Genomic DNA, 24,934 nt, shown 5'->3' on the forward strand with positions numbered 1-24,934 from the left:
TCACTCTCTTGAAGCTGTCTAAGCCATTTGCTCTCTCCTTTAGTCAGGAGGGCCATGGCTCTCACTTCCTTTCATAAACTATTGGCTGCATAACCCTTCACTGGCTTTTCTCATTTGCTTCCAGTTTGCACTGCTACTAAAATATTCTGCTTCTCAGCTGCCATTATCAGTGTCTAAATCATCCCTAGTCTAAGCTTTCCCAGTGCAGAAACCACAGACTCAGCAGTGAGGATGTCATCAGCATACTCTAGATTACATCATCTCCTTCTGCCAACCTTAATACCACTATGGTAACCGTCAACAGCAATACCCATAATTATTTCAGTAGAAATATTGAACAGATGTGACAGCCTTGTCAAACTCCTTTGCTGGTGTCCAACCACTCTGTTATACCTTTTGCAATTCTAAAATCTCTCTTCTGGTCGTAATAGAGACAGTACGTGCTGACCTCCTGAGTGGGAAACCAATCCTGTAGCATCAGTTGGCACATTGACTGCTAATCACCAACACTTCCTTACATATATAGTACTTTACAGCTATTGATTGTTTTTACACACATTCTCCTAGTCAGCTTTCAAGATGACTGAAACACCCATGTGTAAGTTGCATGAGCACTCAGACTTCCAGTCAGAAATTTTGAGTTTGTGGGTTCCTTACTACCTGCAAAACCCTGAACGAGTTACTTTCAGCTTGTTTCTTGTCAGCATACAATTTACCTCTTCTGAACCCAATCTGAAAACCAAATGAGGTGGTTGGTACATCTAAAGATAAATTATAAATCAATGAAAATGCTAGTTAGTATGTCCCAGTGATGAAACAATCTCAGAAAGTTAAGCAACTTAAGAAATGCCAAAAATCTCATAAAACAAAAACAAAGTATTAAAACAAAACAACACAAAACTACCCTGAGACTAGAGATCTAATCTTCTGGTTGGCCAACTATGGCTTCTTCACGCCATTACTGCTATTCTGTTCTGAGTGTGGAAGTAGAAGATCAAGCTTTTAAGAAGTCATCAATCTCACTCTGAATTTTGTCGTGACTCCCATGTCCTATTCCCAAATCCAGTCCACATAGTGCCATCCTCAGCTTTTTCTTCTTTTTATTAATTCGCAGTGATATTAAGACAAAATGGTAATCTGACCTAAAGAATGTAAAAGGTTTCTGGAAAACCAGTGAGTTCCTCTCATTATCTTGTCTAACCTAAGAGAAGTTTTCTGAATTTTTAATAGTAAGTTAAGAAGATAGAGAGCTTTGTTAGAAATGTATTGTCTTGGGCCCCACCCTAGTCCAAATGAATCAGAACCAGGTGATTTGTGTGTATATGAAAAGATTGAAATACAGTGCTCCAGGACACTAGACTTGTAACAGTCTCTATAATGTGAAATATAAAGATGTTGTAGACGTAAGTAACAAGCTATGTTGGGCCTACTAGGCTATTTGTTCTGAATAGAGAATATGTTCATTTTCATCATCTTCATCAACATTTACTGAAAAGCATATGAACAGGGGAGAAAGACCATGGGTATAAAAGTACACCTAATTTTACAGATAGTCCTGGCCTCCATTATTCTTGTATACACTGAAAACAATGATTCCATCTCTAATTTTCTAGAAATCCCTCCAGTTCACAGGTACATGTCTATCAAGGCATTATTAAATTATCAAATGTCACACTGGGGACTTTAGAGGACATCTGACCAGTGGTAAATAAATGCTAGTCCATGGACCAGTTCTAAGTTGGCTACATCAGAATCACCTAGGGAGCATTTCAAAAATGCAGATTCCTAGGATGTAGTATTTGCTCATTAAACATGGGTAAAGACCCTGGAATACGTACTTTTAAAAGGCTCTCCAGGTGAATCTAATGCAGAATAGGGTTTGGAAACCAACTGTCATGCATTCCCCCCACAGCTTTCACACAGCCTCAGCCTGAATACCTGCAGGGACAACTACATTTCATTTCAGAGCGCCACTGTTAGAAAGTTCTTCCTAACACACTGAGTCAATACTTGCCTCCCTATAATTTCCACCTATAGGTTTTTATTCTGCCCTTTTGAACCATCCAAAATAATGAACGTGTTGTAGATGTAGAGTCTTTCTTCCATTTAGTGACAGCTTTGAAGATGTCTGGCTCCAGAGACTGAATCTATCTATGTCTTTTCCCTAATAATACTTTTTTGGGTTTTTTTTTTTTTTTTGGTGGTGGGGAGTTTGCCTTGAAGTCTATTTGGTCTGGTAATAACTAAGCTACCAACTTTTTCTTCCATTCTTTTACTTTCAACCTTTCTGTATCCTTATATTTTAGATTTGTCTCCATAAACAACATAATAGTTGATATTCTAAAACTCTAATTAATAATCTCTGTCTTTTAATTGGTATGTTTAGTCAGTTTACATATATTTATTGTGATTAGTAAGATATTTGGCATTATTTGTACTATCTTATTCTATCCTTTTTTTTTTTTTACTGTTTTTTCTTTTCTCTTTTTTCTTCCTTCCTTCTATTGGATTGCTAGAATTTTCTTTATTTTCTTCTTTTCCTCTCCCCCTCCCACACACATTCCTGGGTTTGGAAATTGTACCAGCTTCAGTAGTCATTCTTTAGTGGTTATTTGTTAAAAAATAAATAAATAAATAACCACCCTACTTAGTAAAATATAAACCTGTTCAACCAACTTAAATAGTCATTCCTAAAAATTTGACACACAAATGTAACAAAATCTAAAGTTAATCAATGTCTGTTCCACCTCGCCAACAGGTCAAGGAACTTAGAATACTTTAACTTTGAATAACTCTCTTCTGTCTTCTGTACATTTATCAATATTTTCATTTTATCACACTTTTATATCCAAAATAAATTATTATTGCTCTTTTTAAGATTGATTCTTCTATTTCTTTGCTCCCCATTTTGTTCTCCCCCATCTCAGTTCTTCCTTCTGGGTTCAATTCCATCTTACATTGATGATCTATTCACAGAAAATTCTCTGTTTTACTAAAAACATACCCATTTTTCCTTTACTTTTGTATGACAGTTTAGCCAGATAAGCAGTTCTTGGTTGGAGCACTTTGAAGATATCATTCATCATTTTGTATCTTTTATTGTTGCTGTAACGAAGTCGGCAGACAGTCTAAATGTAGTTTATTTCCTTTATATATTATCTCTCTTTTTTCTCTGAATGAATTAAATATTTTTTCTTTGACGCTGGTGTTTTGCATTTTTATTACAATGTGTCTAGCTATGGATTTCATTTTGTGCCTATTGTTGAGACCTATCATACTTCTTAAATCTGAAGATTTCAGTTTTTTAATTCTAGAACAATTCTCAGCCATTGTCTCACACACTTTATTTTCCCCTTAGGAGAATCCTTGTAGACATTTTTTAACCTTCTTATTCTAAATTCCACATGTCTAAATCTCTCTCTCATATTTTCCATTTCTTTTATTTCTTTGTGCTGCATTCAGGAAAATTTTTTGGTTCACTAATGTCTTTTCACTTATGTCTAATCTGCTGAATAACCTGTCCATTGAGTATTTAATTTCAGAGATTATAGTTTTCATTCCTTAAAGTTCTCTGTTTCTTTTCCAAATTTGCCTCTTCTATCTTCGTGCTCTTTTCTTTTCTTATTTTTATTCCTTCCTTTTTGCTTTCAATAGTTTCATACAAACTTATTTCATCATTTTCAATAGATCTTTCTATTATCTGAAATCTTGAGAGTCTAATTCTGCTATGGTTGCATTTGTTGACTTTCACATGTGTCTTGTAATTCTGGATTGTGAGCTCATCTTCAGCAGGTTTTATCTGGGAGTTCTGCCTGGGTGCATGGATGGCCTTCCAAAGATATTTTGCTCTTTCTTCTGCTCATTGACTCAGAAATATCACCAAGTCCAATCCATTTTTATGCTAATTTCTAAGCTTAGGGTTTCCCATTAATGCAATTATATAAATAAAGCCCCAAATCTACATGAGGAACAGATCCACTTTTAGGGGAGATTCTACCTCAGTCAGAATCCAGGCTGAGGTAGAAAAGTTTTCTTCTGTTGATGGACAGATCTTTTTTTTTCCTGGTGCATTCTTTTTCTGAGGGTCCTAAATTTCTAGAGGTCTCAGTTCTCACCCCTTGCCTTACATTGGAGACTTTTTCTAATGTCTGTGTGTGGTATTAACAGCCAAGCCACTAGAGTGCCAAGATGGACAATATGCCCTAGGGCAGCTCTAGTGTCAGCTCATAAACTTAATACTCTGGCTTTTTTGGTCCCTGGGGATTTTCTTTTCTTTCTTGTGACATCATCTGTGCACTCAAAAGTGTTTAAAAAATATTTTTATCCATAATTTCTAGTACTTTTGTGGCAAGAAGGCTTTCAGATCTAATCTGCCATATTGATGAAACTGAAAATACCCTAAATTATCTCTAAATACAGCATTTTATAATAACCAAATAATAATTTGTTTCACTACAGACTGTCAACCATGCTCCATTATTTAAATGCATATTCCCCAAACTGAAGGCTCTAATGATCTCAAATATATCTCCAGTAAAGAGTGATGCTTTGTTATAACTGTAAGGAGGTCTTATATAAGTAGGGCTATTGAAAAATGAGATTGAGTTTATAAACCAAATAGTTGTATCTCTTTTGTAGAGACAGTATTTACATATGCCCTCCAGTAAGTGAAAGCAAGAATAACAAACCTGCAGTTGCAGATTTCTTGGAAATGATTAACTTTGTTTTTAGAGTAGGCTTCTTAATTATTGAAAATAATAACAAAAATACAATTCTTCAAAGAAAAGAGTATAGAAAAAGAAATTAGAAAGCCTAGGCCTTAATCAAGCAAGCCCTCTGAAAAGTTTAGATACAGCTTTCTTTAAAAGGCTAGCACCAAAATGTGCTCTATCTCTACTCAGTAAATATTATCTTCAAACCTCCCATGCTGTGGGAATTGTACACAAAGCACCTCATCTTTTTCTGTGACCTGCATACCTTCTTGAACCCAAGGTCTCCTTACCCTTTACGAATTCTAAACTGCATTCACTCTGCATCTGTCACTTTTCTAACAGGAACTAGTGGCAAGACATTAAAAAAGAATGTGAACTATAAAATAGAGTCCAACAATGTCTGGGGTTAATCGTGTAAATATTAAAAAGTTCTTTCATGAATTAGAACAAAAGTACAACACTATTAAAAGGAGTTAATTATAGAGGGGTATATGGGGGAAATAGTGCCTAATGCAAACTATGGAATAGTTAACAGAAATATTTTAATATTCTTTCAACAGTAACAAATGTACCACACCAATACTATGGGTCAATAATGGGAGTGGGGGGAGGGAAGGAATTGGGGAGTTTAAGGGGCATGGGAGGATTTGGGTTTTCTTTTTTTACTTTTATTTATTTTCTAGAGTAATTAAAATGTTCTAGAATTGATCATGGGGTTGTGTGCACAACTATGTGATAATAGTGTGAGCCAGCAGTTGTATACTTTGGATGGTTTGTATGGTATATGAATATATCTCAATAAAACTGCATTTAAAAAAGAGCTATATTGATACAAATAAATAAACAGGGGAGAAGAGACAAAACTTCCCTACTGAAGCATTCCAAATAACTTATGTAAATATTCCTCCCTCTAGGAGGTGGAGCTTAATTCCACCACCTTTGAGTGGGCTGGCTTAGTGACTTCTTTCTGAAGAATAGAGTATGGGAGGAGGGAGTCACTTTATGGTGGAGAGGGCAGGCAAGCACATACCCCCTGATATAATGTGATAAAAAGGGCACTTCTCTATGGTATATTTCCCCCAAACCCCAGTCTCATCAAGAGAAAACCATCAGACAAACCCAAATTGGGGAACATTCTACAAAACACTTGACCAATACTCCTCAAAACTCTCGAAGTCATGAAAAACAAAGAAAGATGAGAAACTGTCATAGACCAGAGGAGACTAGGGAAACATGATGACTGAAAACAATGTGGAATCCTGGATTGGATCCTGAAATTTAAAAGGGGCATTAGTGGAAAAACTAATGAAATCCAAATAAAGTCTGGAGTTTAGTAAATAGTACTGTACCAGAGTTGGCTTCTTAGTTGGACAAATATACCATGGTTATGTGAGATATTAACATTAGGGAAAACTGGGTGATGCATATACAGGAACTCTCTTTACTATCTTTGCAATTTTACTATGAATCTAAAATTATCCCAAAGTTCAAAGTTCATTTTTAAAAAAAGAACTGAATATTGGATTTGATGAGAGTTTGAAGCCAACAGACAGAGTAGGACAGAAAGGGGTTAGAGGGTCAGAGTAGCCAACATTCTCCAGATACATCTTTAGCAGGAAACTATGGGAAATAAGCAGGAGTTTGAGGTCTGTGGATTTATGAAATGAAAAACTATAATTTAGAAAAATGGACTTCAAAGATCTTTGTACTGGTTTTATAGGGACTGCTATGTGTTTTAGAATGCCAAAATAAAACTCTTAAGTCAGGAGCACTTTTCCTTCATTTTTTGTGCTGTTCAACTTTTCTCCTAACTTATCTTTTTCTAATGATCAAGAACAGGTTTCTCCAACACCTTGAAGATAAACTCCACAAGGGGAACATACCTATCTTTCCTGCACTGAATGCCTTGTTCATGGTAGAACTTCATAAATATTGGTTAAATTTATGAATTTTGAAAAAAAATGGGATATACTAATGGTAAAGCTGATTCTATTTTATTTTAACTAACTTTTTACAAAAGTTGCAGCTACAATAAATAACGTGCTACTATTCATCCATATACATTATTTTTAAATCTCAGTTAACTCCTCTGGTGCTATGGCAAGCTTTTGATGAGAGCTTAAAAGACTATTATAGATCAAACTATATGCCTTTATTTAACTTAAGCATGGGCAAAATGATTTGTTTTTATACTTACATTTGTACAGTTGAAATTCTCCATTTCTTAGCATTTCTAGGTCTTTGCCCATATTTGCTGATACAATAGCTAGAATTCTTAAGCATAAGCCCTTTGAGCTGAAAATGGGGATAGAGTACTATTTGGACCTTGAAGATGTGAGTTTTTTGTACTCCAATTCTATTTGCAAACAATTATGTAACAGTGACTATGAACAGTGAGCAGTCATTTCCTTCAGCATTTGTAGAGAAGCACTGCATCTGGGGAAGTAGGTTAAGCTAACTTGCAAAATTGAAAAGTTAAAACATGTAAAGATCACAACTCCCCTTTATGCCTTTGCCAGTCTTCAAAGAAAGACCAAGAGAGCATTGAGGTGTGGCTCTTTGAGCATTTTATAAGATACTGATGCCAGAGTTTGCCTCTCAGCTCCACCCATGCCTGTGTGACTTCTGATGGGTGACCAGTTCCTATATGCTGATGTCCTTAGCTGTCAACCTGGGAGACAACAGTACCAACCCCACAGGCTGCTCGTGAGGATTGCTTGAGCTAAATCACATAAAGCATGCAGAACAGGGAAGTCAATTGACACCAGCCATTATTATCACAGATATTACTATTGAAATCTTTTGATGATAAAATGAAAAAGGGGTCTTTTTAAAATGATTTCATCCAAGAAGAAAGAGTTACCTCAGAAACTTACAAATTTACCTAACACTAAGCTATGTTTTTATACAAAGGATTTCCTGCCAGACTTACATATATTTTCTTCCACAAATCATATCGAGGATTGGAACAAGAAAGAGAAATTGACACAAAAAGGACAACTACAATGGTGGAAGGAACACACCCTTCATTTTTAAAGCTTCATAGCAATCAAGCATCTCAGTGGCAGTAGTAACTGACCCCAAGGGGTACCAATTTTAAAACATCACTCAAATATTCTTCCTTTTAGAATGTTCAAATATAAGTTCAGTGCCAGAGAACAGGCTGGTTTCTTCCTGAGATACATGAAAAATAATTCCTAAATTACCCAATTTCCTTTTACTATTAATTTTAATAATTCAAAAGATTCTCAGTAACATGTGAATCAATAGACATAATTATTCACAAATAAAAAATATACTAGTCAGTAAGCAAGTAACATATGAGTCTATAGAAAAAAAATTGTTCTATAGATCCAAGTGCTTTTGAAGAGTAACCTGAAGAAACTTCTGTCAGCTGGGACCTGAAACCTAGAACTGGAAGCCACTGAGTGGGGCTTCTTTCCCCAGTTCTACCTGCCCTGCAACCCAAGACAAAGCTCTCCATTTCTTTAGGGCTTTGTATCCCTGTCTCCAGCATTTAAATAATATTTGCCATTTATCCCATTAACAGGGATGCTGTGAGGATTCAAGAGATGATGTCTGTTAAGATCCCTTACATGCCCATAAATAAGTAAAATTATTCCTGGTAAATATGGTTACCCTGGCAGGTGCTGCTGAAAACATATGATGGTTACCAGTGTGGGGGCAAGAAGGATTAGATGCATGTGCAGCTCCAGCATGACTTTGGCCCAGGGTCGGGGGTGGCCAGAGCGAGGTGGGCCAAGCCAGGTGGTGGCCCCACATATGAGGTGTCTGAGGGCCTCAGGAGAATGAAGGTGTAACAGTCGCCCCTCATCTCTGGGATCTGGAATAGCTGGCGGTCAGTCCAAAGAAGATTTGTTCAGCAGTGGACCCAGCCCACCTGAGAGGGAAGGCTGGCCCCTCCCTCTGGACCATTTCTCAGGAGAAAAAGAAGCAAAATCACACTAAGCATCTGAAAACCTCCTTACACATGGAAAATAATCAAAAGAGCAGTGGAGATTGGTTTTAAATGCCAGCATTTAAAAACAAATTTTTAAAAAACTAAATATGCTCCTCTGGTGCTGTGCATGGAAAAAATAGGAAAAATTTTCATTTTCTGTCTTTGCTTTTTGGTTTTATAGAGACAAAATGTGAAATAAACTTCCCTAATTTTCACTTCAGTGTTTGCAGCTTAGGATTCCATTAATATATCCTTTTCCCCTCGGTTGTGCAGGGTCCTCGTTTGCAGTCAGTTCATTCTGCACTGATGTATATTTCATTGCCCACGGCTTAATTTTGATTTATTGTCCATCCATAAATTAGAAAAATATGCTCTGGAATTCCATCCCGCTGAAAAGCTGTGCCTGATGTCAGGGGACTGGGTGATATTTAAGATGTCAGAAATACATATTGGATTAGTGTGCTTTGTTTCCCCACAACAGCAGGTGTTTAATCATAGCTGATGGCTGAAGTTAAATGTATTAGGACAGCAGCAGCCAGGAAGATGGAGTTTTTCTAAACCATACAAACTCCAGGATAAATAACTGAAAACTAATTGCATGTCCACATCTTAGATACATTTTTATTTACTTAATACATTAAACAATGAAAATAGCCTTTGGCACTTAACTTCATGTTTAAGAGCCTGTACAAATATTTTATGTTAGTGAAGTGTTGGCTGTTTAAATATAATTACTATTTCCCTTACTGGCCCTCTGGCGGCTTTATGTAAAATATTTCTTAAAGCAGAAAAGAATAAAGGCTGAAATTGCTCGGTGATTCAGGGACAAAGAATTTTTAGGCATTGCTATTTTTTCTTAACATAATTTGAATGCTTATGTATATCTAATGGCCAATTTTACCCCAATCCAAATGATGCCCCGTGTACTGACCCAGGCATTTTCTCTTCCTTTCTGTGCAAAATACAGGTTCTCTTTACCATTATGGTTATATTAATTAGGGTTCTATGTGTATAGAAAAATGATCAGGCTTGGTCTGGAGCAATTTAGTTGGAAGCTGAAGAGAAGATGCTTAGGAGAGCAAACATTTGCAAGGTGCAACCAGTGACCTGTAACAAGCTGGGGAGATTCATGGCGAGAATCGTATATTTTGACATAACAGTGATTTGATTAAAAGAGAAAGTAATGGGTTTAAACAGTCACTATGAGGATGTAGCCAGACTTTGGTACCTTTTTGCAATTTACTTTAGAGACCAATGATGGAGCAGGGGAGAGAACCTTTGCTGCTGAAAAAGAAAGGCCACTTGGATTTGGAAAGCTACACAAACAAAAACTGAGTGGCTGAAACTCGTTTTTCGTTTGTTTTTCCCATCCTTCTTTTAACACACACACGTAGAGGAGACAGGATAATACTAAGACAAAGAAAATGTTAAAGTCACTTTGAGAATGGTGTTAGAACTGGATTTTATTTTTCTTGGATGCTTTTAAAAGAATTATTTTGGAGTCAGTCTCAACTAAATTATCCTGAAAAGAACAGGAAAAAATGTAATTTGAGTATTTTAGGTATACATTTTGCATTTTGAGAAACCTGAAAATGTTAATTTGTTTCACTCAGGTAAACAGTTTAATCCCTAAGAATAGTTAACATGTGGCATCAAGTTTAATTCTAATATAGTGATTGGTAATAGTGTAGAGTGATTTTGAATTAAATAGATTAAAAAGAGTATTAATAACACATCAAGTAAAAGAAATACAATTTGCATAACAATTTGTATAATATGATCCTGCTAAGGTAAGAATACAAGAAAAAACAAAACAAAGGACATGTTCTGTATATGAGTGTATGACAAGGACAGGTCTGTCCCCCATAGAAGAGGGTCTGAATGCAAACTGAGAACAGGGGTCCCCTCTGAGGAGGGAATTTTAACTTTTTACTCTGTCTACTTCTGTATTGTTTGTTAACAATGAAAATGTATTGAGAAATTACTTGTATAAATTCGTTTTTAAGGAGTCCCAGTAAAGGTTTTTTTAAGGAAAAAAAAGGCCTATTTCATATTTTGATACATATATTCTGCCTGAATAAAGACCAAATGTGATTACCATCATTGCAAACTATTGATTGAAAAAAAATTCATTGAATGTTATTTTAAGATAAATCCTTTGAAGAAAAAAGTTTTAAAAATTACAGTCACAATGAGATGCTTATCTGGAACAAGCTTTAAATCTCTGTTGATACCTTAATTTTCCCACTGGGCTTCAGTAAGCATGCTTGCTCTTTCTTCATCCTCCAAGCCTTGCTGGCCACGGTGCAGTGGCTGCCTCAATCACTAAGCATTTATTATACTTGCCAATTCACTTGTATTTAAAGAAATGCTAAAAACATCAAGGTACTAATACTGCTGTGTCTCAGAATTTCTTATAAGAAGATTCTATTTGATAAAAGTTTGTATTTTTCACTAGTCTGATTTTTTTAGTCATAGTTTGTGCTTTCGTTAAAAAAAGAATTTTCTAAAATGCATTTTTCATTCATTACAATTATTTTCATGCCCTTTAATATCCTTTCATGTTTTGCAACTGAAATCCCAAAGTTCTTCCACTATTTTAACCCAAGTATCATATGCTTAGGGGGAAAATAGATATGGGGACTTAAGACTCTTACTCTAAACTGCATCATCTTATTTCTAAGAGTTTTAGCCTGAATGTCATAGGCCAGGCTGTCCAGTAAATAGACTCAGACGGAGATGAAGTTTCCTAGAGGAGGTTTATTAGGGGGTGCTCTTGGAATCACACCTGAGCGGGGAGAGAAGGAAGCAGAAATGTGTGGAGGGAGAAGCTGAGCTGTGTGGCAGTCATCACAAAGGCCTCATCTGATCCTCTAGGGAGCCCTGGTGCTGAGATGGTCCTGAAGGGTGGCCAGGCATTGGATGCAGGCTGACCCCGAAAGGGAGAGTGACTTTGGGCGGGGCAGCTCCCTTTGACAGTAGACAATTCTTGCAGAGGGATTTGGTTGAAAGCCTTCAGCAACTATCACTTTTACAGCAGCAGTAGGAATGAGTGCCTCAGTCTTAAAGAGGGGCTCTGCATGGCACACTCCAGCATCCATCACACTGAGTTTCAGGTCTCATTATCTTCATTTCCATCCACAAGAAAACAATGTTCATTAAATAGTGGCTGGAGTGGTACCTCTCTAGAACAAGTGGCAGAAAGGAGCATCATGGAAAAACTTGAGATGAACATAAATTTGAGGTATTTTCTGCAAATGAGGCTAAAGGTGGGAGTCTGGGAACTATTCCACTGTCATCAAGGACGTAGCAAAGCAAGGAAAGAGAATGATCCAATGAGTGGCATAGTCTATAAATTTTAGATTTTGTTTCCAAATTTGCCCAATTCTCTGGTGTTGCAGATCTAGTTCTTTGGTTTGTTTCTTGCATTTGCAACAAAGAATAAATTAACACATCCTATGAAGGATTTTGGAGACCATTAAATGGAATTTTCAATCATACATGCAGTAGTCTGGTTCATACATGCATTATATCAATAGTCTCTAAAACAAGAGGAGAGGACATCAGATGCACATGACTGTTTTCCCAGTTTTCTGTTCCAAAGAAACCTAGTTCCGAGTGGAGGTGGAGCAGGCCCGGAGACCACAAAGCCGGTGGAGAAAGCATGCTTCATCAAATATTCAAGAACCAAGCAGGGTACTTTCTGAACTGAGAAGAGTACTGTTAACATATGGCAACTTGAATTCTGACTCTGCCTTGGCAAAGGAAATGGACAGGGCATATTTTGAAGCAAATGACATTTATTAAGATGTGCTTAGGTATGTATGAAGGAGAAAATATAAATGTTTTAAAGAGATCTTGATCACAGGGATGTTTAATCAACCTTTGGTAGCCTAACTGGAAAGCACTTTTATCTGACAAAGAAAAATCTTGACATACTATGTTTTCCTAATATGTCACAGCATTTCCAAAGCAGTGGTCCTCCTCCAGTGTCCTTTAAGGAAAACCCAAACCTCTCACATTCTAACATATACAAAAAGGAAGGTACGAGAATAAGTTATCTGTTCCTAAACATCTCCACAACATGAACATTCAAACCAACATATTTGTATCCATACAAATGGCTTGATGGAGGCAGCAGGTAGGCATATGCTAATAGGCAAATATAGTGGAAGTAATTGCCTATGATTCTTGAAAGATCTGGGATTAGGCCCCAGGCTTGCTCATTCTTTGCCTTGAGATTTGGTCTCTTATCAAAGTTTAACCCTTGTGAATATAGTTTGTGTGGTGAAATAAATTTAATTAATTAATTAAAACATAAGTGATAGGAAGTACATGGTGGGAGGCAAACAAGGAGAGATGGGGACAAGGAGAGGAATAAACACAAAAAGTTATTTCAATGAGATGTACTAATATTATAATAACTAATATTGGTTGAGTGCTTTCTGAGATTTCCATCTCAGAAATTTACACGCATTACCTTAACAATCCGAGCAATAACCCTAAGGAGTTGGGACTGTCATCATCTCCATTTGTACATATGATGAATCTGAGGCTTGGGAAGGGTGAGTAGCTGTGTGGCACAGGTAGGAGGTGGTAGCAATGAAACCAGAGCTCAACAAGGCCATGTCCATGTAAGAGCTGCACCCTCCTAGATGGCTACAGACTCTCGAAGGTTAGGGTGAGAAGAGACCTTCGAGGTCCAGAAAGCATCCTGGCCAGTCCTCTCCCACTGCAGGGAAGGAAACTGAGGCTCGGAGCAAAAGAAGGGGCAGTTCTACATTGCTTCTGTGGTCATGTGCATTATCTTCTAGAAAGATATGTAATTGCATGATAAATGATATTGTGGTTTGCAGTATTTCCATTTGCCCTGGTAATAAATCATCAGGACATTGAAATGTTCTTGTTTTTTTGACTGCCAGACCCACAGTCTTTTCTTTTGTGTGGATAGCAGAACTAAGCACACTGACCTGGCTTGCTAGGAAAAAAAAAAACCATTTAGAATCTTCAGATTTCCTTGAAAAGGGTTTCTGAAGATCTGCTGAATCAGGGCCCAATTTGTCCTGGAGCTTTGATGTCGCTGATTTCTGGGACTTTATACTGAAGAGATCCAGTAATGCTAGAGGGAATTCTGAGATGGATTTTCAGAAAAAGGCTTGGTATTTCCTGGGGGCCAAGGAAGCAACCTGAGCTATTGGTCATATGTTCATGGGATTAGGACTCAGTTTGTGGAAGAGGCCACCTTCAAAATGACCTTGGCCAATGATTTTTGTTTCAGGAGTGAATTCATTTGGAAATTTACCAAAAATTCACTTGGGGAACTGGGCTATCCCTTTGTTCTACCTGATATTACCAAGATTGTACCTTAAGCTAATGATTTCTGAGTTTGACAAGGATAACCCTTTTGACAAAAACATGAGTGAAGGGAAAACACGGAATTACCTCTTATGTTTTGACTGTTTCTATTTAAAGGGTAAAAAGCCTCTGCATATGCTAAACAAGGCCAGGTTTTCCTTATTCTCTCTTATAAGGAATTCTTAGCAACTGCAAACAATCATCATATATTTATTTATCACACTTTGATGGGGCCTAGGGCTGGAGGAATTTACTTCAATAACTGATTTGTTGTCACCCAGGGTTTGGTGACAGATTCTTTGTTACAACTTACATATTCCGAGTCTGAAATTTTATGTCCTGAAAATATGCCAAATCTGTCTTGTAGGCTCCATTGTTTTAGGATCATCCCCTGTTGCTAAGTTTTCAAGTCTCTGCCCTTCACTTGCTCCAGGAGGCCCTTCTCTTGCTCCCTATACTGTATACAGGGAGAAGTCAGTGGAAGGAGTCACATGATCCTTCCTTCTTTGGAAAAGCCCCAGGCCTCTTTGCTCACCCCCTCTTGTCTTCTTAAATGAGAGATTAAGCTCGAGATCTTGCGATGTCATTTTATATTTTAGTATAATATTTTATAATATAATATACAACTATATATAATTTTAGGTGTGATATATAATGTATAAGATTATTATATTAGCATAATATAAAATTGCTCATATTTATATATTCTTCAATAGAAACAGAGCATTATGTAGTAAAATGACTTTGAGCTGTAAAAATAGGCCAATTTGAATTTTGGGGTAAGACACAGCCTCTCTTAGGAGTTCTCATCTCTAAAATGGACAGTGTGTTTCCTACCACATAGGATTGTTGTGAAGCATACAACAACATATGTGAAACCTAATGACATATGCATACACTGCCTGGTGTATGGTAGATGCCTTATAAATGGTAACTATCATTATTATCAATTTTCTAAATGATAAGGATCATTCTCAGTGAAGATGCTCTATATGATACTCATTTTAAGAGGCTAGAAGGGCAGGTACTAATTGTAAATCAAAGTGTAGCATAGGCTTCGACGGGCTGGGTCCTGGAGAAGGTCCAACAAATCCAGAAGCAGCAGCATCTTGGGGAGAGGAACCCAGTAAAGAACTCCAAATGAGGAGGTGATTTCCCCAACTGCCCAGCACACTTGGCCCAGTGTCTTCCAAAGCCGGAGCTGAATCAAGATGCCCTCTCCCCTACCGCTCCCAACTCCCCTCACCGCTGCTCTCCAGCAAATGGAAGCCACAGACATCTGTAGCTCCCCAAGCCAAAATGTTCCAAATCACAACCTCAGAACTTTCTGAAATCAGCAACTCAAGACCCTTTTGCCCCCTTACACCTCTGACTTAGACAAATGTATAATGATTTTTTTAAGTGAGCAGCTGAATTAATATGCTAGTGCTTCCTTATTTTCATAGTGATAATTTTGTTAAAAGCCTACAAAGATACTAGCTTGTCAGCCCACTCAGGCAAAGCTGCATAGAACACTCTGTAATTCATTTGTGTATGCATTAGAGCAAATACAGACTAGTACACATTGCTAACATGGAATAGAAGAGATGTAGAAAACTAGACGTGCGATATGTTAAAGGCTTGACAAAGATTAGAAGACATGAAAGGGTCCATGGAAAAATGAAAACAATTATGTTAGAATTGTAGGGTTGTGGGGAATTTCTTTCTTTTAAAATATATTTTAATTTGCTATAGTATTATTTTTAAAATTAACAAAATCCCAGCATTGAGAGTGGGTAACAATTCTCCTAAAAGGTCCTTAAAATAAGTGACAAAATTTTCTAACAAGAAAAAAAGGAAACAAATGAAGACATACAATATTTTAAAGTCCACTGCCTTATTTCTTTAGTTCTAAATGGTAATGTAGAAACTTACACAGAAGGGATGTTAATGAACAGAGTATGAAAACATTATATACTTATATGGTGTTATTACTAATGATGCAGAGTTGGTAAAGAGGCCTCTCAGTTTTTTGTTTCATGATAATGAATTCTAATATTTTAACATACAGATGAAACAAAACTAGAAGGGAGAGCTGATAATTCAAAGACAAAACTAGAATCTCAAAACATCTAGGCAGGCTTGAATGAAGGGTCAGCTTCAGTAAGAAGGCATTGTTTTTATATATATCCTTTAATTCTTTTTTAATAGAGAAGCTGTGGGTTTATGGAAAAATCATATATAAAACACAGGATTCCCATATACCACACTATTATTAACACCTTGCATTGGTGTGGCAATTTGTTACAATTGATGAAAGCACATTTTTATAATTGTACTATTAACTATAAACCATGGTTTAACTTAGGGTTCACTGTTTGTGCTGCAGTTCCGTGGATTTTTAAAAAGTTTTTATTCTACTAACATTATACAACCTAACATTTCTCCTTTTAAACACAAATATATAACTCAGTGCTGTTATTACATTCACAATGTGCTACCATCACTATCATCCATTACCAAATATTTTCTATCCTCCCAAATAGAAATTCTGTATATTATAACCCTTAACTCTTTTTTTTTTTTTGCATTTATGTTCTAAAGAGATATTGGTCTGTAATTTTCTTTTCTTGTGGCATCTTTATCTGGCTTTGGTATGAGGGCAATCTTGAAACTCATGAAATGAGTTAGAGAGTGTTCCTTCCTCTTCAATTTTTGGAAGAGTTTGAGCAGAGTTGTTATTAATTCCTCTTGTAATCTTTGGTAAAATTCCCCTATGAAGCCATTTGCTCCTGGGATTTTCTTTGTTGAAAAGTTTTTGATTACTGATTCAATATCTTTACTAGTTATTGGTTGTAAAGATCTTCTATTTTTCTTGAGTCAATTTAGGTAGTTTGTGTGTTTCTAGAAATTTGTCCATTTCATCTAGGTTATCTAGTTTGTGGGCATATAATTGCTCATAATATCATCTTATAGTCCTTTTTATTTTACTGGGGTTGGTAGTAGTGCCCCCCTTTTCATTTCTGATTTTATTTATTTGTGTCTTCTCTCCTTTATCTTCATCAGTCTACCTAAAGGTTTGTCAAGTGTATTGATCTTTTCATAGAACCAGCTTTTGGTTTTATTGGTTCTTTCTATTGTTTGTTTGTTTTAATTTTCTAATTCATTTATCTCCACTCTAATCTTTGTTATTTACTTCTTTCTGCTTGCTTTGGTTTAACTTGCTCCTCTTTTTCTTGATCCTCTAGGTTTGAGATAAGGTCTCTGATTTGAGATATTTCTTCTTTTTTCACGTAAGCATTTACAGCAATAAATGTACCACTCAGCATTACCTTTTCTGCATCCCATAAATTTTGGTATGCTGTATTTTCATTTCCATTCACCTCAAGATATTTCCTAATTTCCCTTGTGATTTTCTTTAACCCATTGGTTAAAAGTACATTGTTTAATTTTCACATATTTGTGAATTTTCTATTTCTCCCTCTGTTATTGACTTCTAGCTTCATTCCATTGTGGTTGGAGAAGATACATCGTTTGATTTCAGTACTTTTTAATTTGTCGAGACTTGTTTTGTGACCTAAGATATGGTCTATCCTCGAGAATGATCCATGTGCACTCAAGAACAGTGTGTATTCTGTTGTTATTGGGTGAAATGTTCATATATTTCTGTTAGGTCTAGTTGGTTTAGAGTATTGTTCAAGTCTTGTATTTCCTTATTGATCTTCTGTCTAGATGTTCTATCCATTATTGAATGGGGTGTATTAAAGTCTCCTACAGTTAACGTAGAACAGTCTGTTTCTCCCTTCAAATCTTTCAATATCTGCTTCATATATTTTGGGGCTCTGCTCTTAGGTGCATATATATTTATAATGCTTACAGTTTCTTTTTAAATTGCTCCCTTTGCTAGTACATAATGACTGTCTTTGTCACTCATAATGGTTTTCAACTTATAGTTTATTTTATCTGATATTAATATAGCTATGCCAGCTCTCTCTTGGTTTCTACTTTATGGTATATTTCTTCATCCTTTCACTTTCAGCCTACTTGTGTCTTTGGATTGGTGAGTCTTTTATAAAATCATATTGTTGGCTCAAGCTTTTTTTTTTTTAATCCATTTGCTAATCTTTGCCTTTTGAATGGAGAGTTTAATCCACTTACGTTTAAAGTCACTATTGTTAATGCAAGACTTTCTTTTACAGTTTTACTAGTTAGTCTTTGTTTTTTTGTTCCTCAATTCTTCCATTAATGTCCAAAATGATAGATTTATCATTACTTTTTATGCATTTGCATCTCAGCACCTGCAGGAAGTAAGAAGCGGAGTTACATACCAAACAATATAATACAATAGTACTTCCATTTATATTTACATGAATGGTTACTTTTACCATAGGTCTTTATTTCTTTATGCCACTTTGAACCACTGCATAATTCCTTTCAGTCTAAGGAACTGCCTATAGCATTGCTTGTAGGGCAGGTCTAGCAGTCATATGCTCTCTCAGCTTTTATCTCAGAACATCTTTATCTTTCCGTCATTTTTGAGAGAAAGTCTTGCCAGATATTAAATTCCTGATTGGCAGTTGTTTCTTTTCAGCACTTTAAGTATTTCAATCCACTGACTTCTTGCCTCCATGGATTCTGATGAGAAATTGAAACTTAATCTAATTGGGACTCCCTTTTCATAACATGTTGCTTTTCTTTTGCAACTTCCAGAACCGTCTCCCTGTCCTTTGCATTTGACAGTTTGATCAGTATGTGTCAGGGCATGTTTTCTTTTCAAGTTTATCCTTTTGGTGTTCTTTGGGCTTCTTGGATGTGCATATTCATGTCATTTGCAAAGTTTGGGGAATTCTCTGTCATTATTTCTCTGAATATTCCTACTTCCCTTTTCTCTCTTTCTTTTCCTTCTGGAATTCCCATAATGTGTATATTGGTGTGTTTGATGGTGTCCCAGAGGTCTCAGGCTATTTTTTGCTTTGTATAATTCTTTTTTCTTTCTGCTCCACAGCCTCGCTCATTTCAATTGTCTTGTCTTTGAGTTCACTGAGTCTTTCTTCTGCCAGCTCTAATCTGCTGTTGAAACCCTCCTGGGAATTTTTCATTTCAATTATTGTGATCTTCAACTCCAGTATTTACGCTTCTTTTTAAAATTTCTGTCTCTTTATTGGTATTCTCATATTGCTCATTCATTGTTTTCCTAATATCCTTTAATTCTTTCTCTGTATTTTCCTTCCTCTCCTTGAGCATATTGAAGATCATTCGTTTAAAGTCTTTGGTATGTCCACAATCTGGTCTTCTTCACTGATGTTTTCTGGATTTTTATCCTTCTCCTTTACCTGGGCTATCATCTCCTGTTTCTTTGTTTTGTAATCTTTTGTTGCACACTGTACATTTTAATATTTTTAAATGTTATCTCTGAGATTTATTCCCTGAGATGTCTGTTTCTTGGTTTGTAACCAGCTGGTGATATGACAGAGATTTTCTTGAGTGTTTGGAGCTAACAAAATGAAGAAACCTAAGGAAAAAACACATTTCACCATCTTTGCAAATTGGCTCTGCATCGCTTGTACTCTGTGTCAGAGTTCAGCCCTCCTATCAGGAAGGTCAACCCAAGCAGTATGCCAAGTGCAGGGTCCTTGCTGTCTTTTCTAGGTCTGTCTTATCCTGGGTTTGTGCTTACTAATGGCCTTAGGAGTTCCTGGTTTACAGGAATTTGAATAACCCCTTTAATTCCCAGGAAACAGGCCTTCTCCCTGTCCTAGGTGTTCCATGGCTGGACTTAAGGACCTAAAGCAGGTAAGCCTTTGCCTCAGACTATCCACCTCAATTGTTTCTTACACTGCTTTTGTTGTCTCAAATTGCTTTTACCTGGAGGCAAATTCTGGGAGGAGGAACATACCAGAGAGAAGTTTCCCAAGTCAGTCTTTCCCAGCCAGAATTAGGCCAGGTACCCAAAGGGCTCCAAACTTCCCTGGGGAGGAGCTGAGGGAGGGGCCAGGAAGAGGGCCAGGAGCTTCTTCCATGGCTCCCCAAAGCTGTATTTTCTTGACTCAGCTCCTACCCAGCAAATGCAGCCCTTCAGCTGTCCTCCCAGCTCTCCCTTATTGTCTTTAAGTCTCCTCTGTCACCTTTATTGGGGAAGGTTGGAACCGTGGCCACCTTCAGAGCTAGGCCCCCAGCAATCTGGAGTAGCTAATTGAAATCTGTGATCAGCTATCTGCCTGACCCCTACCATTGATCTTGAGGAAGTGGATTTTTATGTCTTTCTTTGGCACCAATAAGCTATGTCAGGGACCAGAATCCACTGCTGCCTGATGCAGGAGTGGGGAATGGGTGACAGTCAACTCCCCGCTCAGAGAGCAGTTTTCTGGTATCTACTATAATTTACCAGCTTCTTCCTCCCACTCTTCCCTGAATGCTGTACAGTGTTTTACTGGACTCTGGAGTTTTGAAATAGCTGATTTAGACAGTTCCTGTCTGTTCAATAGTTGCTCTGGTGGAGGGACTTTCCTGGAGCTTCTTACTCTGCCATGTTTCCACAATTCCCTAAGAAAGCATTTAAACAGTTTTAATAGAAAGCCCTACACTTAGATACAAAAAATTAACTGCCAAAGTATAGAGGTGAAAAAATCTTAACAAGAGCTAGTAGAATAAATTTAGTGGTTTTATTGACCACAAGCTCAGGAGAAGTAAACAGTTTGCTAGAACTGCCTTGAAACCTAAAGAAATTTTAAGTTCCACTTCCAGAACAAGGAGGGGGACTATTCCCCTGCAGTACCTAGAATGAAACCAAAGCTAGGTGATATTATTTGGAATCTTGGATGAGCTGCCGCTAGAGGATTCTACACAGAGTTGAGGCAAAGTACTTGCTACCTCTATGTTTCTAATTTCTCAATTAACACTGTAGAGCAAGGGCTTATAAACCAGTTATGCAATACATGGATTCTTCACGGGATCTGTGGATAGATTTCAAGGGGATCTGGAAACTCTCTAACATTGTATTCAAAGTGTTCTGCTCCCCATGAAACAATAATTAAAGGAATTTTAAAACCAGTGCTCTAGATCAATGATTCTCAAAGGAGGTAGTACCAACTCTCAGAGAGCAATGCATCCCACCCAAAGAAATGTTTCAGGCTCCTCAGAACACATTTCATCAGACACTCAGGTAGGTGAGCAGCCTTTGATAATAATCTCACACTCCATTTTACATATAAACAAAGGATTTTTACATAGTTTTAATATACATTGAATTTTCCAGGAATACATTTACCATGCACATTGAGGGAAGACTGTACCTTGCTTTGTCTGGAACTTGATTAAGAGTGTCTACATTTTGGAAGATCATGTTGCTGACAACAATGTAGCTCATAGGTTCTGAGTTCCAGCACACACCGCTCTAACAGTCTACATGCATAGCTGTCTCATTCTGAGATTCTACATGTGTGAACAAATGTACTTATTTTACCCTTATTTCAAAATGTCAGTTATAAAGAAAAAGTATCAATAGTGGTCAATTGCATAATTTTCTCTTAAATAAAAACTTATTTGCTATAAGGTGGTGCAAGCATTTGACTACTGCATTTGATAATTGTCATGATGGAGAATTTACCTATTAAAATACATATTTTACTATACATTATTTGTCTAAGTTTATTTTTCTTTACATTACGATTAGGTCATTTTGTTTTGTCTTCCTTCCTTCCTTCCTCCCTTCTTAAAAAAATTTATGTGCTCAGCTTATATTTTCCAAGATTTTCATTTCAGGATAGTAAAAGGGGTTTATGAAATGTTAATTATCAAAAGAGGGTTGTGGGCCTGAATCACTGCTCCAGACATAAGAGCCCTTGAGCCTGATGTTTCCAAAATCTCCTAGAGCGTGTTCAGTGGTGACACTCTGGGAAGACCCAGCACTGATGTGTGTGTATGGTGGTCTGAGGGCCCCAGAAACATGATGTAAAAAGCCCGATCTCCTCTGGGCTGAGGGGATCCCTACTCCTGGCTTGGCACGAAGGGCCCAGCTTTCTTTAATTTCACCCACTCAGAGCTGGGACCCAGGGCTCTGCACACAGTTGGCTCTCGGAGGCTCCCGTCTGGAAAGCTTTGCCAAGGGTTGGACCTTCCTTAGTGCCAAGCCCAGCCACGGGACGGCCTTCCCCAGCCCTCTTGGTGCAGCCACGGGCCCCGCGATTAGGGCCACTGTGGCCCCTGACTGTCTCTCATCCATTTTTTTAAAATTGTAAATCATTCTCAGCTCAGCCCAGTCACCAGGCAAACTGTTTAATAAATTAGCTTAATCTATTCCGCAAGTGGTTTGTGAGTGCCGTGTTTCCTCTGGTTAAGGAAAACATTTACATTCTCTCCCGTTGCCCGGCATTCCTGGGCTCCCACAGTAACCAACGCCCGGCGGGCGCGGGGGAGGCGCGTGGGGAGGCCCGCAGGTCGGGGGCAGCCCGCACCCTCGAGCCCCGCGGCGGCCGCGGAGGGCAGTTGGTGGCCGCGCGGCCTCTTTGTCCCGTCGGGCTCCTGGCAGCAGCCCGAGGCGCTGGTACCCACCTCCGCCCCCTCCCCGCACACATTCCACCCTTCCAAAGGGGCCTCTTTAACTGCTCCCCATGAAATAATAACTCATTATGTCACCAGGAGGGAAGAAAGCGAGTGTAAGTGTCTTGATGGGATTAGAGGAAACCCCCGCAGAGATGATTTAGGGGCCGTGATAATTCATTTAATAGGGGCCTGGGGCAAATTGCTAGACAGGGAGATGTAACTGAGCGAGCCTAGAAAGGGCGCCGACAGGGCTGTGTGGGAGAGCGGGCTTCATTAGCGATATTTAAGAGATTTCATTTAAGAACGAGTCATAAAATGCGGTACTATTTTATCCACCTGGTTTGGTGGCCTTTAGCTTTCCTCTGCATGAATATTAAATTTGAAATGGCACTACAGCAACACATTTTGGAAAGTGTTCTTTGGGCTGTTATTTGTATGGTTGGTTTAGTTTCTCGTTTGTTAACCTTTTAAAATGAATATCATTGAAAATGGATAACTGTACAACCAGAACTTGAAAAGATTAGGGAGAATATAATACTTTAGAATAGGTTGTTACTAACTGGGTAAAGGATTTAAGTTTTTATTGATCAAAATACAAAAGGCATAGAGAGCAAGTCAGTAAATGGCAAATTACTTTGACAATTCCCAATTTTCATGCAGATTTTGTGAAGCTGCCCCATTCAGAGACACCACCGGCGGCCTGGATGAGACCACAAAGCAGAAAACACAGATGGGACTTGCCCACAGACACACTGAAAAGTCAAAGACATTTCCAAAGAGTGTTTTCTAGGACAGACAATGTCATTTTTTTCCTGAGGCAAAGGCAAACTCTAATTTCGATGTAAAACTGTTTCCTCCAAATGTAGATTTTGGTTTATTGTGGGAATTGAAACAACCAATTCTACAAACCCAAGAAATTTAAATATGGAAACAGCGATGTTTCCAACTGCAACTGTAATCTAAAAAAATTCTTTTTTGATGTGTGTCCTTCTCTGTTTGGTTTCAATGGCCACTTCCCCACACATATCTGCCACTCATTTGGAGAATTCTAGCCAAGAAACATTGTAGCAAATAAATAGTCTTAAAACCATTGTGTCCCATACAATTGTGTTTGTGTGGGCTATCACACTTCCCCCCCCAAAAAAAACTTATATTTGCAAATTAAAACATTCACGTTGATTCCCTCCCTTTTAAAAAATAAAATAACTTTTTCAGATATGTTGCAACCATTTTTTTTTTTTTAAATCACAGCTGCACTCTGTTATTTTAACAAAACAACTGGCAGGTCTCTATTCACAGAGCTGCTTAAGCCACATAGGATACATAAGATGCATAATTAATATGTTCTTTAAAAGACTTTCTTAATCAAAAAGGACACTAACTATATGTAAAATTATTCACTTACATGTATTGGTTTGTGCAATTTTCCACAATGACAGTAAAGTTGGTAGCAAAAGATGTTTTCACATATAACAAAACTCAGCAAATGTCTTTTGTAGGGCGTGCATTGTGAGGATAGTATTAATATTTGTGTTCCTACTGTTTACATTCCAGCATTTCCTAATAAAGATATTTGATACAGAGTTGTAAACCACTTTGAAATATAGCAAGAGGATCTATTTCATATAAAATAAAGGTCACTAATGTACTATACAGCCAGTCTCTGGACAAAGCGGGCATCGCTTAAGGCTGGTTAGTTCCCTGCATACCCTGTCCTGAGTCCTCAGGCTCCTGGCTTTCCTCAAGGCTTCCCTTAGCAGCCATGGTCACCGCAGGGCCCAGTTCTGAGACGGTAGATCCTCTTCAGCCTAAGAACTTACATTCTTTCCTTCCTCCTGTGAAAAGTCACGCCAAGCCTGACCAAAGAAAGATAACTTTTGGCAACAACTATTTTTGCTTTTCAGAAATAGGATTTAGTTGCCAATTAGGGAACCAGAAAGCTAAGAAGCTCCAGAAAAAAGCACTTAAAATGGCTAAAGCCACACAACAGCAGAAAATGGAAGATGCAAAGGAAAACAACAGACAGTCCTTGACCTTGCATTTAAATGCAAATGGGTCGAGGTACCTACTCTTCCTACTTGTTTTTCTTCCTTTACAGGATTTCCGGCTATGTGTTCTGCCCCAAGCACCCATACTTAAACGTTGAACCTTGGAGTAGCTGTCAATGTATAAGGAGACCATGAATTTAAACAGTTTCAAAGCACAGTAAGCACATTGCCATCAGATAAACTGCGCTGGGAGCCCATTGTGTGCGGGTGCAGCGATCACACGAGAGGAGCTACAAAGGCAGGGACTGGTCTCTATTTTACAAGAGCCCAACCTCTACACACCAGCTCAACAGACACAAAGCCGCATCCTTGTCCAGGGAGGCAAGGGGAATAGAACA

The 24,934-nt window shown here is 37.7% G+C and overlaps 1 pseudogene; it reads right to left on the bottom strand.

Annotated features, from left to right (window-relative positions):
* LOC119508439 overlaps nucleotides 1-24,312 on the bottom strand; it is a 49,876-nt pseudogene extending 25,564 nt beyond the window's left edge.
* Between the last annotated feature and the right edge of the window lie 622 nt (nucleotides 24,313-24,934).

Source organism: Choloepus didactylus, chromosome 13 (assembly GCF_015220235.1).
Source record: "Choloepus didactylus isolate mChoDid1 chromosome 13, mChoDid1.pri, whole genome shotgun sequence".
Lineage (NCBI taxonomy): Eukaryota > Metazoa > Chordata > Mammalia > Pilosa > Megalonychidae > Choloepus > Choloepus didactylus.